The following is a 15,336-nucleotide window of genomic DNA, read 5'->3' as shown; positions in this document are numbered from 1 at the left end:
TAGGCGAGTCTGATTCATGGCCATGTCAGGTCAGGTCAAGTCAAGTCAAGTCTCTGTTTATCTTGTATTTATTCATGTTTTTGGATTAAATAAACTGCAGGCAAGTTAAAGTGAACCCACATGCAGTGGATTCGTCACACTTGAACACCAAATCAGCATTTTAGAATGATTTCTGAAGATCAAAGTAATGGCTGCACAGCTTTGCCATCACAAGAATAAAATGACATTTTAAACCTGTTATTTTAATTTGACTTAACATATAGACATGAGCGGCAGAGCACGACAAAATGACGAAAAACAATGAATCAGACATCAGGCACATAACGGCTTATGTTTTGTCTGTTCATCAAGATAATAAAATGTGTTTCTTCAAGTTTGTGTCTATGTATTTAAGCAACCGAATTTCTTGTCAAATGTCAATCTGTGATTACAAGTCGCCCACTACAATAGCTGATAGATGAGCACAATTACCGCCGCTGCTCAAAAAGCACCTGCATTTGGGTGTTAATTTCACACCCTTAGCCACAAAACTGTATTCTAACCTGAAGTAAATGACAAGAAACTCCCCCCAAAAATTTTGGTTCTCAGGGCCTGAATTTCTTTTTGGAAAATAAGGGGCAATCCCCCCCTTAGGTGACTCTTCCGGGGGGGGATTTTTTAGTTTGAGGGGCAAGTAAATACATATAAAAACGAAATTTCTCTCACCTAATGTTATTTGCTCATTCAGTGTATTTGTATTTTTACAACAGGGTTACAATTGTTACGTATGACTTTATACACAATATAAGAAAGCTCGATTTAAACTTTAAATCAAATAAACTAACAAATAAACAAATTACAAGCACGCATGACCTTTTCAACATGATTACGTAATGCGTAGCACATCACAGAGCAGTGCAAAATGATGTCGTTTCACTAGATAAGACCCTTATTCCTCGGCTGGGATCATGTAGAGCCCTTTGAAGCTGCAATGAAACTGCAATTTGGACCTTCAACCCGTTGTACCCCGGTGAAGTCCACTATATGGAGAAAAATCCTGGAATGTTTTCCTCAAAAACCTTCATTTCTCTTCTACTGAAGAAAGAAACATGAGTAAAACATGAGTAAATTATCAGGAAATTGTAATTCTGAAGTGAACTAATCCTTTAATTTCCTCATTCAGCCCACAAGCTATAGTGAATAAATTTTTGCGGGAATTTCCTGCATTATAAGTGCAAAACTTGCAGGAATGAGTAAAAAATATGCGCAATACCCGCAATCCCTGAGCCCTGGTTCTGTGTTGGAACTAAGGAAAAATAAAACCTCCAAGGCACATATGTAATGGGCCACAACTCTTTGTCTGGAGGAAAAAAAGACAAACAAAAAGATAGAGTGATGAATCGTGGAGGAGTTCGGAGATGCAAGTAACTCTGACAGTCTGGTCCATTGCCGAGGGCAAGAATGTGAAATGGAAAAGTTCTCATCAGGAGTGGAGAGGCCTTCTTCTGAGGAAATAAATGGCACCCACACCTCCAGCTCACGGAGAGGAGACAGAGAGAGATAATGAAACGGCAGGCGGATGTTTATCGACTTTTATGAATTCTATTTGATCTTGCTTCTGTCGTCACTTGTTGGCAAAAACACAAAACTCCCTTGTGCCACTGGTGCTGAGGGTGGGCAGGACAGCAGAGGGAATATGACAAGGAATGCAAGCAAGCAACAGATGGGAAACAGAGTGGCCAATTACACCGCGCTGTAAAATCGTTGGGTGTGCGGCATGAGAGGAGGAGATGAGGTGATTCATTCAGACAAATGATACCTCTCTCGCAAGCTGCCTCCTGCTAGAACACCATCTATGTCATGCCAGGTTTCCAGCTAGCATGCAAGGTAAAAAGTAAGCAAATAAATGCAACATACAAACCACAGAGAGGATGCTGCAAATGAATAATGTTGATTGATTTCAAATAAATGTTGTAGTGCCGTGCGGTAGGCCACAGGCCGTCAGAAGCTTTTGCGGAGCGCCGCTGTGATTGCGTCCCAAGGGCATTTCAACTGCCCTGAAATTCTATTTCCCAATGCCGAAAAGCCTGTTTATGCGCAACTGTTAATGCTCACAAAGGATGCTCTGATCACACCAATAAACCGTGCAAATCACTGAAGCACCGAAACATCCATTCGCACCAAACCCGAGCAGGCAGCGATGCAGAGTCTGTCACTAGGCACGCTGATTAGCATGGATGTCAGTGGAGCACTAAAGAGGGCAGCTCATCCAGTGCCAGGTCCTTAGCAAAACAGACCCCACACAGTACTGCTGTCTGCATCATTTATGGCCATTCATTCATTGTTACATTCACAAATGATCAAAATGTTTCAAAGATTTTAATGTTTGATCCCAGTCACTTCCTTCCTTATAACCACTGGTGTCAAAAGTATTCACATTCATAACTCAAGTAGAAGTATAGATACTGGGGTTTAAAAATACTTCTGTAGAAGTTGAAGTATCAACTCAAGCTTTTTACTCAAGTAAAAGTGTAAAAGTACTGGTTTCAAAACTACTTAAAGTATAAAAGTAAAAGTAATGTAGGGACAAAAAATTCCATTTAGGACAAAAGCTTAGGCCACGCCACAGGGGCCTATTGTGCACTCCACCTCCTCAAAAAAACATTTCTCTAAAGGCCAATGACTATAATGTTATATTAAAATGTTATTGTTGAAAAATTTGGGATGCACTAGGCTACCTGTTTCAGCCGCATATATGCCCATTGAAAATGAACGCATTTTAGTACAATGCAAATACATTAAAGCACCATATATGTGTACTACTGAGCATTAACATGTTTTGTGGAGTGGAAGATATGACTAGTTGCCTATAAGTATTGTAATGGTGCAAAAAGTCAAACTTCAGAGGCATTAATAACCTTTACTGGAATGTAAATGTACATCCAAGCTTAACTGCTGGAATCTATGAGGGCAACGGATAAGAAAAATGCGGGTAGCTTTGGTGTACCCAGGGCAGGCTTAGTAACAATCAGGGCTTGACATTAACACCCGCCAGCCGTTTTCAGCTGTTTCAGTTCACACCGCACCGACAAACGGCAACAAACTCCAACAAACATCTGTTGGAGTTTGTTGGATAGGTGTGATAACCCTGTTGCCGTTGGTCGGAGTCTGTTTTTACCAGATTGAACATGTTTAATCAGCATTAGGTCGTCTGTCTGAGCATCCAACAAACGGCAACAAACTCTGACGTAATCTGACCTGACCACGAACCGCTGCCGTGATGATGAGGCAAGTCCCCTGCAAAGACAGCTGTTTGATCACGCATCGCAGCTTGTTCGTTATAAAATATAAAATACAGTTAAACATAAAAAAAACTTATAAAAAGGTACAATAGTCCGTAGTGAAATCCGTGCCACTCAGCAAAAGCACTGCTCCACTTCACTGAAAGAGAGAGGTATAACATCATGAGAGCAACGCAGGTTTACCTTCAGTTTCGTTTTAAATTAATTCATTTTGGCTTGTTTAGCTACATGGTTGTATTTGACTATGGGTCACATAAATATAAAGAAAAAAAAGTTTAAAAACCGGTGTAGGCTATACGCTAATTTATGCAAACGTCTCTCTACCGAGCTACCTAGCTTAATTTGCGGAGGACAAAGAGAAAACACCCATTTGATAGCCTAAATGAGCCAGAAGTGGAGAAATAATAACTTTTAAGAAATAATATTTTTTGAGTAACGACCCCCAACATTGTCCTCCTTGCTGGAGTGTGACGTGATTTGTGACATGCGCAGGTGCAATGGACTGCATACAAACCAAGAGGGTGTCAGAATGGTATATGTTTATACTTCTCATCCAACCACAATCAAATTCACTCTATCCGGATGGCACGATTTATCTGGATAGTTTTTTTTTTTTCAAGCCGGAATGAAAACGAAAGCTATTTTTAAAATGTAAGGAGTAGAAAGTACAGCTAATTAAGTGAAAATGTAAGGAGTAGAAGTAAAAAGTCGGCTGAAAAATAATTACTCCAGTAAAGTATAGATACCCGAAATTTCTACTTAAGTAAGGTAACGTATTTGTACTTCGTTACTTGACACCTCTGCTTATAACCCAGTGCCTCCTACACATAGACTTTACTTGGGCGGGCCCCCCATGTATAATAACAGCCACCCAAGTATATTTGGAGACACATTTTTGCTTTTATTATTTTTATCCTCTTATACTTTTATATCCGCGCAAGATAATGAAACCATCTGCGATCGAATAGCTAACGTTTGTCTTTCGTACCTGCTCGTTATATGTGCGTCAGAACAGTTTACTCCCGCTGACGTTCCCACGGGTGCTGCATTTTGCAAAGTCACAAGGCGGCGCTGTTGCGCGTTCTACAAGCTCGTGCAACACCACTTCAGACTCTATGTTCAGACTGCTTCAAAGTAGTGATGCTCCGATTGATCGGCCACCGATTATGATCGGCCGATATTGGCTAAAAATAGCTTGATCGGCGAACCCCAAAAGCGCCGATCAAAAAAGCCGATCACGTGACGTAAATTACTCGCGCGACTTTTTCACACGTGCATGCACGGCGCACAGGTACACAACAGCAGAGCGGAGCTTGTCAGTGGCGACATGAGTTCTCCTGTTTGGAAGTTTTTCAAAGTGTCCGATAAAGATGTAAAGTTAGCCGTTTGCAATGTAGTGCAGTGTAAACGAGGCTTCACACACAGTCGGCTGGTTGAGGGATGGGGATGTTGTTGGCTTCGGCTGGTTTAGTTTCTCATACTCGGCATATTCAGTTGTATGGCGTGTTCTAAGGTGCCTAATCATGTTAGTGGTGTTAAAATAACGTTGCTTGCTTCCACCTCGAGGGATTTCATCACGACATACATTGCAAACGGCTAACTTTACGTCTTTATTTTGTATTGGAGCTGCGTGCCTTGGACGCGGCGTCCGTCAAAAATAGGCGAGGCGCCTATCTTTAGCGAAGCGGCGCGGCTGGTGTAAACACAAGCATTGACTAGAGTGGCTGCGTATCAGCTCCGGTAGCTGCACGGCACACGCGTGCAGTGTAAACGAGGCTTGAGTGATGCATTTAAACGACGTGAACCATACAGCAAGGATAGTACAAAGATATCACGTTCAGAATTATGGAATTCATTTGGTTGGTAACTATCTGCTTGGCCTCCTTGTTTCTCTGCTTTGTTATTTAGGAAGGATGGCATTGGCATACAGTAGCTTACATTATTTTATTTTTTGGATCTGATATAGTTGGTTCCTCAACTATATCAGATCCAAAACTAAGTTTTTTTTTCTCAATACAGTTCATTTAGAGTTAGTTTCTTTTCTACAAATGGTGCAAACTCTGCTAGATTGTAGATAAAAGATTCCCATTCCCCTGCCATTCTGTGATCGGCAGTGATCGGCAATCGGCAGATCATGATCTTGGTGATCGGTAATCGGTGATCGGCCCCAAAAATGCTGATCGGAGCATCTCTACTTCAAAGTGATTCTCAATCAGTGAAAAGCGCAGATTTATGCCAAGCGATTGCTAATGAACTCAAGTTGATAAATTATTACAATGTCTACTTCATGGCCTTTATAAAAAAAAATTTATACGGTTGTAAGAATCTGAAGGATCAGCCTGCAATAGTACAGACATTTCAAAATAAGAGTCCCGGTGTATTTCGGGCTTGTTTAGAATTAAAAGTCAAGTAGTCAAAAGTCAAAGTAATTAAAAGTTTTTTTCTTTTTCTTCTGGGCATTATTGGTATTTTGGTTACACAATAAATTGTATTTAATTTGATTTCCATTTAATTCATAGTATATTATTGTAGTCTCCCCCATAGGAAGAAAAGACTAAGAAAATTATTTGACATGTATATTATTCATTTTATAAATTTTACTAGTAAAATCTGTGTCCCATTCACTGAGAGAGACACTATATGACAGCAAGGATAACATAGGAAAAGTATAAACAACATTTAAATGCTGTAATTTTGCATAATTCACAATGCATAATAATGCATAATATCAGTATGTAATTAAATGTAATGGTATGCTATGTAATTAAAATTAATTTCAATAAATAAAAATACTGTTAAAAATCACACAATATTTGTCTGTCACATGTAGTAGACCATTTTTGTGCTGTGGGTAATAGGAGGATTTTTCGCCCGGCTACCACCGCAAGTATATTTCAAACCTGTGGCAAGCACTATAACCTCATGATTATGACCAAAGTCCTCATAACCTCTTTACAACATATATATAACCACTGTTTCAACAATGTGTTCAAGGTTGAGCGATAAGGTGGCAGATGCCATTTATCATGTACATGTGTTTTTTGCCTTGCAAATGTAAATGTTTGGTTTTCTATAATATCTGTTCATCTTGTAAGAATCAGTTAGATTGGACTGATAACTATAATTATCAACCCATCACAGTAAGCCATTGTTTTCCAGCAAACATGTTTATGAATTTATAGCTGTTATGGAGTTAAACAATAGCTTACTGCATAATTTGAATGTACTGTTGCAAATTAAAAAAAATTTAATACATTGGTTTTATAAAGGAAACTTTGAACAGAAATTATAAAATACATATTGGGTAGTCAACTGCATGTCCTTGATTTTCTTTTCTGGAAAGATTTTAGGTTAAAATTTGTTTTTAGCAAGATATTAAAGGGAATATTTATAAGGGATAATTAAATTTGGGGCTTAAATAAAAAAAAAAATGTCTAGATATAACTGCCTGGAGATTGTACAAAAGTCTTAAATGCCTAAAATTCTTGAAAAAACATGTTGGCAGACATAGTTTGGCATAATCTTTTTTAATTATTCCTTTAAGAGTTATATATACACACAGGCATTCATAAGCAATTTAAAAGAGAGGTGGAAAAGAGCACCCCCACCCCCTCACCATCACATCCCAAAGTGTTGTCAAAAGTACAGACTACAGTACCAAGTCAGTACTGAAATTTTAAAAACGTGACTCTTTGAGCGATGTTGAGTGGATTCGTAAACACCTCTGATTGGCCATTGTGTTAATGCACTCATCAGATATGTCTGTGATTGGCTACAACGATCAAAGCTTCAAAAAAAAAAAAAAAAAAAAACTACCGTTTTCAAATTCAAACACTTCTGTGTGCTGATCATTGTAGCCAATCACAGACATATATGTTGAGTGCGTGAAAACAATGGCCAGTCAGAGGCGTTTACGAATCAGCAGCACCAAAGACTATAGAATAACAAGACGTGTCACTCGTATTGTTTTGAATGGGAGAAAGTGTAACACGCAATATGGTGGAATAAGTCCCGCCTTCTAAATAAGAGCCAATCGCTGACATCGCGTCACTGCAGCAGCCGTTAGAAGCACCGGTTTCTATAGAAACAGTCAGACGCGCGCCTCTGAAACATGGCAGAAGAGACGCGCATTTAGGTCTGCGCATGCGCATTAGCTTGATCCAGCCTAAAAAATACAGTTTTTTGTCATGATTCGAGCGTTTGGATAAAACATTTATAAGACAGCTGTTGTCAGATTTCATTGGTGATTTCAAATATGAAAAGTAATCGTAAAGTTGGCGAACAGTTTTGGAGAATTTGATGTTTCCCCATTCACAGAGATAGGGCATGATGCCCAAGATGCCCGAGAGGCGTTTCAAAGATGGCCTCCGAATGAAATGACTTGTCTTAAAGGGACTTTGACAGCACTCAAAGCATCACATTTTTTAAATTTCAGTACCAACTTGGTATCGAAGTTGGTACTTATGACAACACTATCCCAAATATTTAGATTCGTGGTGACATTACCTGGCTCAATAATGTGTTTGTTATCTAAACAGATTAAGCTTCTTTTCTGTTGTCAGTACTCCCCTTGCCAGTCAAAACTCTTGACTACCCAAGAAAGGTGAATCTGTTTAACAAAAGCATAAACTGCATACAATTTTGCATCATCATATATCAATGTACACTTCAATAAAATAAAGATTCTTGCTAAACAAATACAGTAAAATCAATGTCCACTAAACCTTATAACATATTCTGCTTATGAAACCAAAGTATGTTGTAGTTGGCATGAGCGGCAATCCCACTCTTGATCCCAATTAAGACAACCTGTGCCTTTTCAACACAAAAGGGCTTGCCACAACACTATGAGGATTAGCGAAAAATTAAGTCGACAAATCCACTGATCAGATTATCTCTCCGAACAGGATCTTCTCTGCCTTACGCGCCTCTCACTGGCACAGGCTAATGCTACTCCATGGTGTCTAAACTGAAGTCGATAACCTGGCTCAAAGATGCCGCTCCACAAGCAATTTCAAAGTGAATGAAAGAAGGATGGGAAAAGGAAAAAGAAAGGAAGCATTGCAACAGAAAGATGAAAAGAGTGAAAAGGAGGTTAAAGAAAGGGCAGAGTTACCAAACAATAAATCACCTGCATGGTAAGGGAAAGAAAAAGATTCTGCCAGGCTGTATTTTTCTCTGTACTGCTCAAAAAAAATGAAGGAAGTGAAGAAAAGGACAGAACTCAGAATGTGACATATCTCCGCTGTCTCTCTATCATCAGTGTCACATGAGGTTTACTCCTCTGGCTCTGTACCAAATTAGCATTCGACTCATCCTATGCCCTGTGCTTCTAAAAACCACAGGCAGCTGATAAAACACTGTGATCATAGTGCTATTGAGTGTATAGATTTCAGTTTCAAATGGCCAGCGGTTACATGGTCTTGCCTTGCAATAGTTTGTAAGGAATAACTGATGCATGGGGACAAAACTGCAAGTAGCATGTTGACTTGCAAACTGATGCATGTGAAGTATAGCAGTATGAAAACTTTCAAATTGAAGCTTTCAATGACAACCTGAGATAGCCTTCTGGCTCAAACCCAGTTGCGGTTTGCTGCAGTTTTTTGTTCTGTGTAGGTGGCAGAGCCCACCTGAGCCGAACCCCCGGGCTAACAGCCCTACTCAGTGGGTGAGGGGCAGCTGGGCTTCTAGCCAAAAGGTATAGCCGAGATTCGCACACAAAACCAACAACGAGCAACAACTTAAGTGTTCAATTCAGCTTATGTAAATAGCAATGGAGAGAAGCAAATATTTTACTAGTGCTCCAAGTGCTAAAGTTCAAACAGGAAGGTCTGGAAGGGTCTTATCAGACATTCCCTCTAATATTCCATAGTATACTTCGGATTCAGCTGAGTGGGGAAGCAATTTTCAGAGGGCAGAAATGACAGAAAGCAGAAGAGAGAAAGAGACAAAGAGATAGCAAGAGAGAGGGGGTAGACTGGGACTTACAAAAGCACACTCAATACATCCTGTACGTCCTGTGAGATTTGGACCATCTTCTTTTCTTCACACCCCAATGGCAGGAAACAGAATTGACAAGTGACTGTAGATACACTGAGCCAGGATGGCATATAAATCAAGTGATAGTATGGAAGCAAGTGCTGATATACGCTAATACCCTGTTTACACCTGGTATTAAGATGCATTTTGGTCGATCGGATCACAAGTGGATGTAAATGGGGTGTTAAACATTCTGAGCTTGTCCACTTTCGACCACTTCCAGAGGAAGTTGATAACGTATTAGACCGGATTGCGTTTCGACTCATGTTGTCGAAAGTGTTCGAACAGCCACGAAAGACCGCCTACTCTCTGCCTACTAACACAATAAACATTTTGGGAAGCGTGCTATCCAGACAGGTTTTAAACTTTGCTGGCTGAAGCCATACGTTTGGTTTAAAGACGAAAAACGTACTAAGCACAATGTTCTCTAAACATTTCTTTTTTCTAACATGCGCTTACCATGTTCAGCACTGTCTCACAGCTGTTAGAGCAGAAACGAAAGCTGATGCACTCTGTTTGTTTTCACATTGTCTCTGGTCACGTTCATATGCGAATTGTGCACGTTTTTTCTCCCATCAAATCAAAACTTCTAAAGAAGCCTATACATTTACCTGCCCATAGATCCCTCGAAGAAATCAGGACAGAAGTGGTTGAAAGTGGACAAAAGACACAGATTAAAACATCAGGTGTAGATGGGTATGTATCTCTCCATTTCCGGTCGACCAAAACACATCTTAATACCAGGTCTAAACAGGGCCTAAATGAAGGTTCTGTGCATTCCCACCATGTCTTCTGCAACTGATAGGCTGTATGTATCATGTACTCTGAGAGTCAGTATGTTTGAAACTCTTAAAGATATCAATCAGCACAAGGTGAAATCCAATCATGCTTGCCAAACCCCCTCAATCCTCTTAGCATGACAATCCCCCACCCCTGCTTTGTGCATAAAGGGGATAATAACACTCTGACAATCATCAACCATATCCATGCTTGAGCTTGACCCATCTGAACCTGATGACTCTTGGGAGCTAGCACTTAGTGGATGAGATGCCCTTACCCTGCAAATTGTGTTTGTTTAATAATGTTTCAATAGACATCCCGCCTGCCCTCTGATCCTACCTCTGTTGCTTTTTATGCAGATCTCCATCAATCGCTGTGAGTACCGCAGAGATGCTTAATTGTCCCAGAGAAGTCGTTAGCATTCCACGAGGCATTAGGGATGCCATTGAGCATGCTCCAGTTGAGCTGAGACAGCAGTATCACTCAGGTCAGTGCTGAGCAATGCAGACTATAAGACTGGATGCCTCAAAAATGCTTCCATCATCCTTACCTCAGACACGAGTCCCCTGAGTTTTCAGCCTAAAGCCTATTTAGACAGGGCTAGTTTTCATTGAGAGGGCAAGGTGTAAAAAAACAGAGGAGTACAGTAAATCACTATTTTCATCAGGATTTGTTTTCCAAACAGCACTGGAGTTACAATAAGTAGCAGAGGACTGATTTTACATCTGATTAAAAAAGTACTTCAGCCAAAAGACATTTCGTCAGCCCGAAAGATGGCAAAAAGGTCGAAATCCATAATGAAGGAGCAGTAGGTAACGGAGCGAGAAATTTCGCTTTACTTCAAAGTAAATGAGGAGAATCACACACATATCCAGGTGGGAAAGAGTTCTTAGAAGACCACAAAGTTTGCAGAATAGCATTATGTAATTTGCTATGCAAGTTTAACTGAGGCTGTGAGCTAAAAACAGATGTGCCTGATTTGGATGGGATTACAAAAAGTACATCTGTGAAACAAATTTACCCGATCTCCATTAGTGAGCGTGTGCCAGAGGGCGTGTCGAATTTGGATAGGACGTAACTCTGGTGGGACAAGGTGTGTTTGCTGGCACAGATAAAGAAGTAATAAAATATATTCTCTTGTAATTCCGATAGTCACAGAGTGAGAACCTGCCGAAAAAGTACCCCATTTCTGTTTCTAGTTTCCCCCCCTTTTTCTGAATTAAACCTTGGCCTCATTGTCTGCATGTAGCCCAAGCAGAGGACACAATTATTGTACAAACTGTGTGCCTCAACTCTAAACAAGTGTCTCAGTTCAGTTTGTTGAAGACTATTCGGAGAGAGTCTTTGCCTTTGGAGAAATGCATTTGGCACAATTGCTCACATTCATCTGTCTGCTATGGCAAGGGCATGAAGAACTTTGGGAGAAAAGCGGTGTCATGCAACAAATTTGCCATGGTTTAAATGAAGTACTGCGGTAGGTAATCATTGACTATGATGACAGCAAATGCACAGCTTCCAGGGCAAATATGCCCATTTAATCATTCAGAACATATGTTTGTGCAAAAAAGTCATTTTTCTGCAGGGGTCAAACAAGGTTTCTGGTTGGTGTAATCCTGACCCTTCCTCTCCTCGTGTGTGGGCGAAGGCAGAGCAGTTCCCCTGCAGCTGCCAGAGCGATGCTCCACATTGCAGTGTGGTATTTATAGCCGATGAAACAGCTCGCTGTCGTTGGCCACTGTCAAGTCTGATGGGCGCAAAAGCAGTCAGCCAAGAACCTACCAGCAAAACACACACAAATGCACATGCATGCACACACACTGACTTTTACAATCTCCAAAGGGCTCTGAAGAATGACTCACAGTCTCCCTTGTCCTGGGAAAGAGAGAGTTAGTAAACACAGTGGCTGGAATGTTCTTCCTTGCAGTCCAGTGCCGCAGAACTAGAATGGGGAAAGTGCAAATGTTCATCATGTGGAAAGCTACATGGTAAGCCATTAGGATCCCTGCCAAAGATCTCATCCATGCGATTATCCCACCCCACCGCAGCTACTTGCTTCATCATCCATCTCAAGCAAACTCACACACCTGCACTTGTACATGCTAGTCCCTGCCGCCCAATCCCACACCGCTCTGCCGTTCCAATCAAAACCTATTGGGAGAGATTTTCCATCTCCTGCTCAGAGAGGCAAACTACACTATCATTAAAACTGATCAGAACCTCTTTATCCCTGCCCACTGCCCACATTGCTATGGAAACTCAGCCAAGAGTAGTCACCTGATATTGGCAGAATAGAAGAGATGAGCAAGGGGAGCGGGGGAGGGGAACGAGACTGCCTTCGCTCCTGTTTGATCCGTGATTTTGAGCTTTATTACTGCCCCCATCATGACCTTCACTTTACAGCATGCGGCGAATGTATATTAAAAAAAAAAAAGTAGCAAAGCCCTGCACTCTATTACTCCTCCATTCAATTTCAATAAAACAAGCATAAACCAGAACTGTCTTTCCCTGGGTTAATAATTCCTCTTCATAATTCATCCCAGGAGACAATTATCCATCGAGGGCATTATTAGATTTCTCAGTTCATTACTCAAATATGACAAATGTGACACGACAGATATGCATGCAGACGATTTCCACTAGGCAAATTGTCCTGTTACATGATCATGTGACTATGGCGACATGTGCAGTCACCACATAGCCATCATTAATTTAAGTAACACAAAACAAAACCTGTATGTGCCAAGGTAGCGTCGGATCAGGTGGGAACTTGAAGCTACACATTATGGAAATCCCATAACCACATATTATGTTTTCAAGTTAATGTTTCACAACCATAACTGTGTGAACAGAGTGAGTCAGTGCAAAACAGAAACTGCAATAAGATTCCAGGGGCCTGTGACAAATTAATGTATTTTTATGGTTCATTTGTAAGAGTTATGATTGACCGAAGAGAACCGAGATTAAAAGAAAACTTTCAACAAGAGACGTGATCACATACTACAAACTTACATGGATGTACAGGTTTATAAAGATAAACTTCACTTGAGCAAGATAAGGCCACATCACACCCCGACATATGAACTTTATAACAGCAAAAAGCTTTTATCTAAATATTAAAATGTGAACAGTAGGGATGTTGAGGCTTAATCAACCTCAAATATGGCTTATCATTTGAAACATGTAAGTAATAGCAACTACTGTTTGTGGAAAAACTCCCAGAAAAGTCCACAGGCTAGATGAACTTCCCCTTAGGGAAGTTACAGGGACTGCCATTGGCCAAGACAGCTCTAAGGACCCTGGCAAGTAAACATAGCAGAGTAGTGTCGAATTCATTCTCTCAGTTTGTCTGACTTTAATGTGAAATGTGAAGAAGTGACTTTTACCTGACCCATAAAAATGGCTTTTGTTGGTGTAATCTAATATAGTTAGGCTGTTTTCAGTCAATATTTTTTATTTAAAAAAAAACAAAAAAAAAAACAGTTAACCACGTTTCCGGTTACAAAATATACATGACCTGTTGCACACGGATAATTACCAATTACAAGTGAAAAATGCCAATTTGTGTCAAATCTGAGGTTTTCACAAAATTAATTAAGCCCTCATCTAGCAATCCCAATGCTCCAAACAGCAATTAAACATCTAAAAGTATCTTTATTTGTATGTTTTGTGAGGGGAGTACCTAAAAATAGTGTTTTTGCTTGCTTCTCGACTACTGGCGGCGCTTCCCTCAGCCCAAGTTTGCTATAGTTTTAAAGCGCAGCATTCCAACTTAGTGAATATCCATAGCGAATTCTCATTGGCATGAGTCTGAAACAATGAAATGTGATTTTCAAACTCATGCTGATGTAAACTAAACGGTCTTACTTGCGTTGACGTATCTGAAGCGCGCATAAATACGTCTCAGATATTGTGCAATCCCAATATATATAAACAGAATTACAGTATTTCAAAATATCTGTCTTGGCGAGTATTCACGCAAACATTATCTGTTATGTCTTAAGTGAATGTTTAGATCAAATCCGTGTGGTACAGTAGATCTTAATATATAGGCTGTCTGTTCATTAATGTTAATCAAACAATTGTTTTGACTTGGTTTGTGCCAAATTTGGTGTTATTACCAGGGATTTTAAGGTATAGTTGCTAGGTGATTTTGTTTTGGAACCTTCAGAAAACTTTAACTCGATTTTTCTCAAAATTGACTTTGCTGTCTCTGACTTTGCTGTCTCTACCGAGTTCAAACAGGTGTAGCTTTGTGTTCGATTCCAACAAATCATAAATAGAGAATGTGAAAATAACAGTAACTCATTTTTGAAAATTTTGCCAGCACAGGTCACATATATTTTCCAGTGCACTTCTTTAAAAAATGGAAAAGAGCTAGATTGAAAACTGGTATAAGATATACATATTTGTATGAAATGAAATGCTCATATCTTCGCATTCTGCTGCTGATCTAAGGCCAATTGCAATGCAAATCAACTGATACAAGACATTCAGAAAGCAAAAAATAATTTTTTTATTATGACCATCTGACTTTGAAGGAGAAACATCTCATCATCTCTAACCAGAAACCCAAGCTTGTGGAGGTATCAATTATCACGGAAGATTTAATTATATCATTAATTCCAAGTCAAGCGAGATAAGCTGCTTCAATGCAAAAAAAACACTATTAAAGATGTATGAATGCTGAGAGATTGCACACTAGTCCAAGTACGGTAGATGTAATAACACACTTGACTATGAAAGCTCGTTAACGTGTATGCTTGGAAAAGCAGGGACTGGGCAGAACATCTGTAGAGCACATTGATTTTACAAGGCTCTTAAGTGAAGCAAATGTTTTCGGAGCATCGATTAAAACAGCAGACGACATGACGGAAGATAAAAACCACAGAGTAGCCTTAAAAGAGTGAAGCTGAATTGTTATATGATGATAATTAATGGTGCCTATCCTGTAGTCTGTCTAATGAGTGTGATAGGATTAGATTAAGTAAGGAAGAGCACTGGAAGAGACAAATAATCCCTGTGCCTATGATGTACAAATATGCTGTCTATGTATAGGCAGCTCACTTTCTCAAATTCTGATCCCAATGCAGTTTAGAAACATTACCTTAAAGCTATAAAGTGAAAGGACTTGTGGGAACTGTATTAGGAAAAACAATCATCATCATAATAAGCGGTTTGTATTGTTGCAACAACAGGCGGTGAAAAATGTAAATGCCGTCATCATTTACTCACACAA

General features: G+C 39.8%; 1 protein-coding gene across 1 annotated transcript in view; it reads right to left on the bottom strand.

Annotated features, from left to right (window-relative positions):
• fut8a (fucosyltransferase 8a (alpha (1,6) fucosyltransferase)) overlaps window positions 1-15,336 on the bottom strand; it is a 101,352-nt gene that overhangs the window by 84,899 nt on the left and 1,117 nt on the right. The window lies entirely within an intron of this gene.

The sequence above is a fragment of the Chanodichthys erythropterus genome, chromosome 18 (assembly GCF_024489055.1).
Source record: "Chanodichthys erythropterus isolate Z2021 chromosome 18, ASM2448905v1, whole genome shotgun sequence".
Lineage (NCBI taxonomy): Eukaryota > Metazoa > Chordata > Actinopteri > Cypriniformes > Xenocyprididae > Chanodichthys > Chanodichthys erythropterus.
Note: the sequence above shows the minus strand (reverse complement) of the source record. Positions and strands in the feature narration are given on the sequence as shown.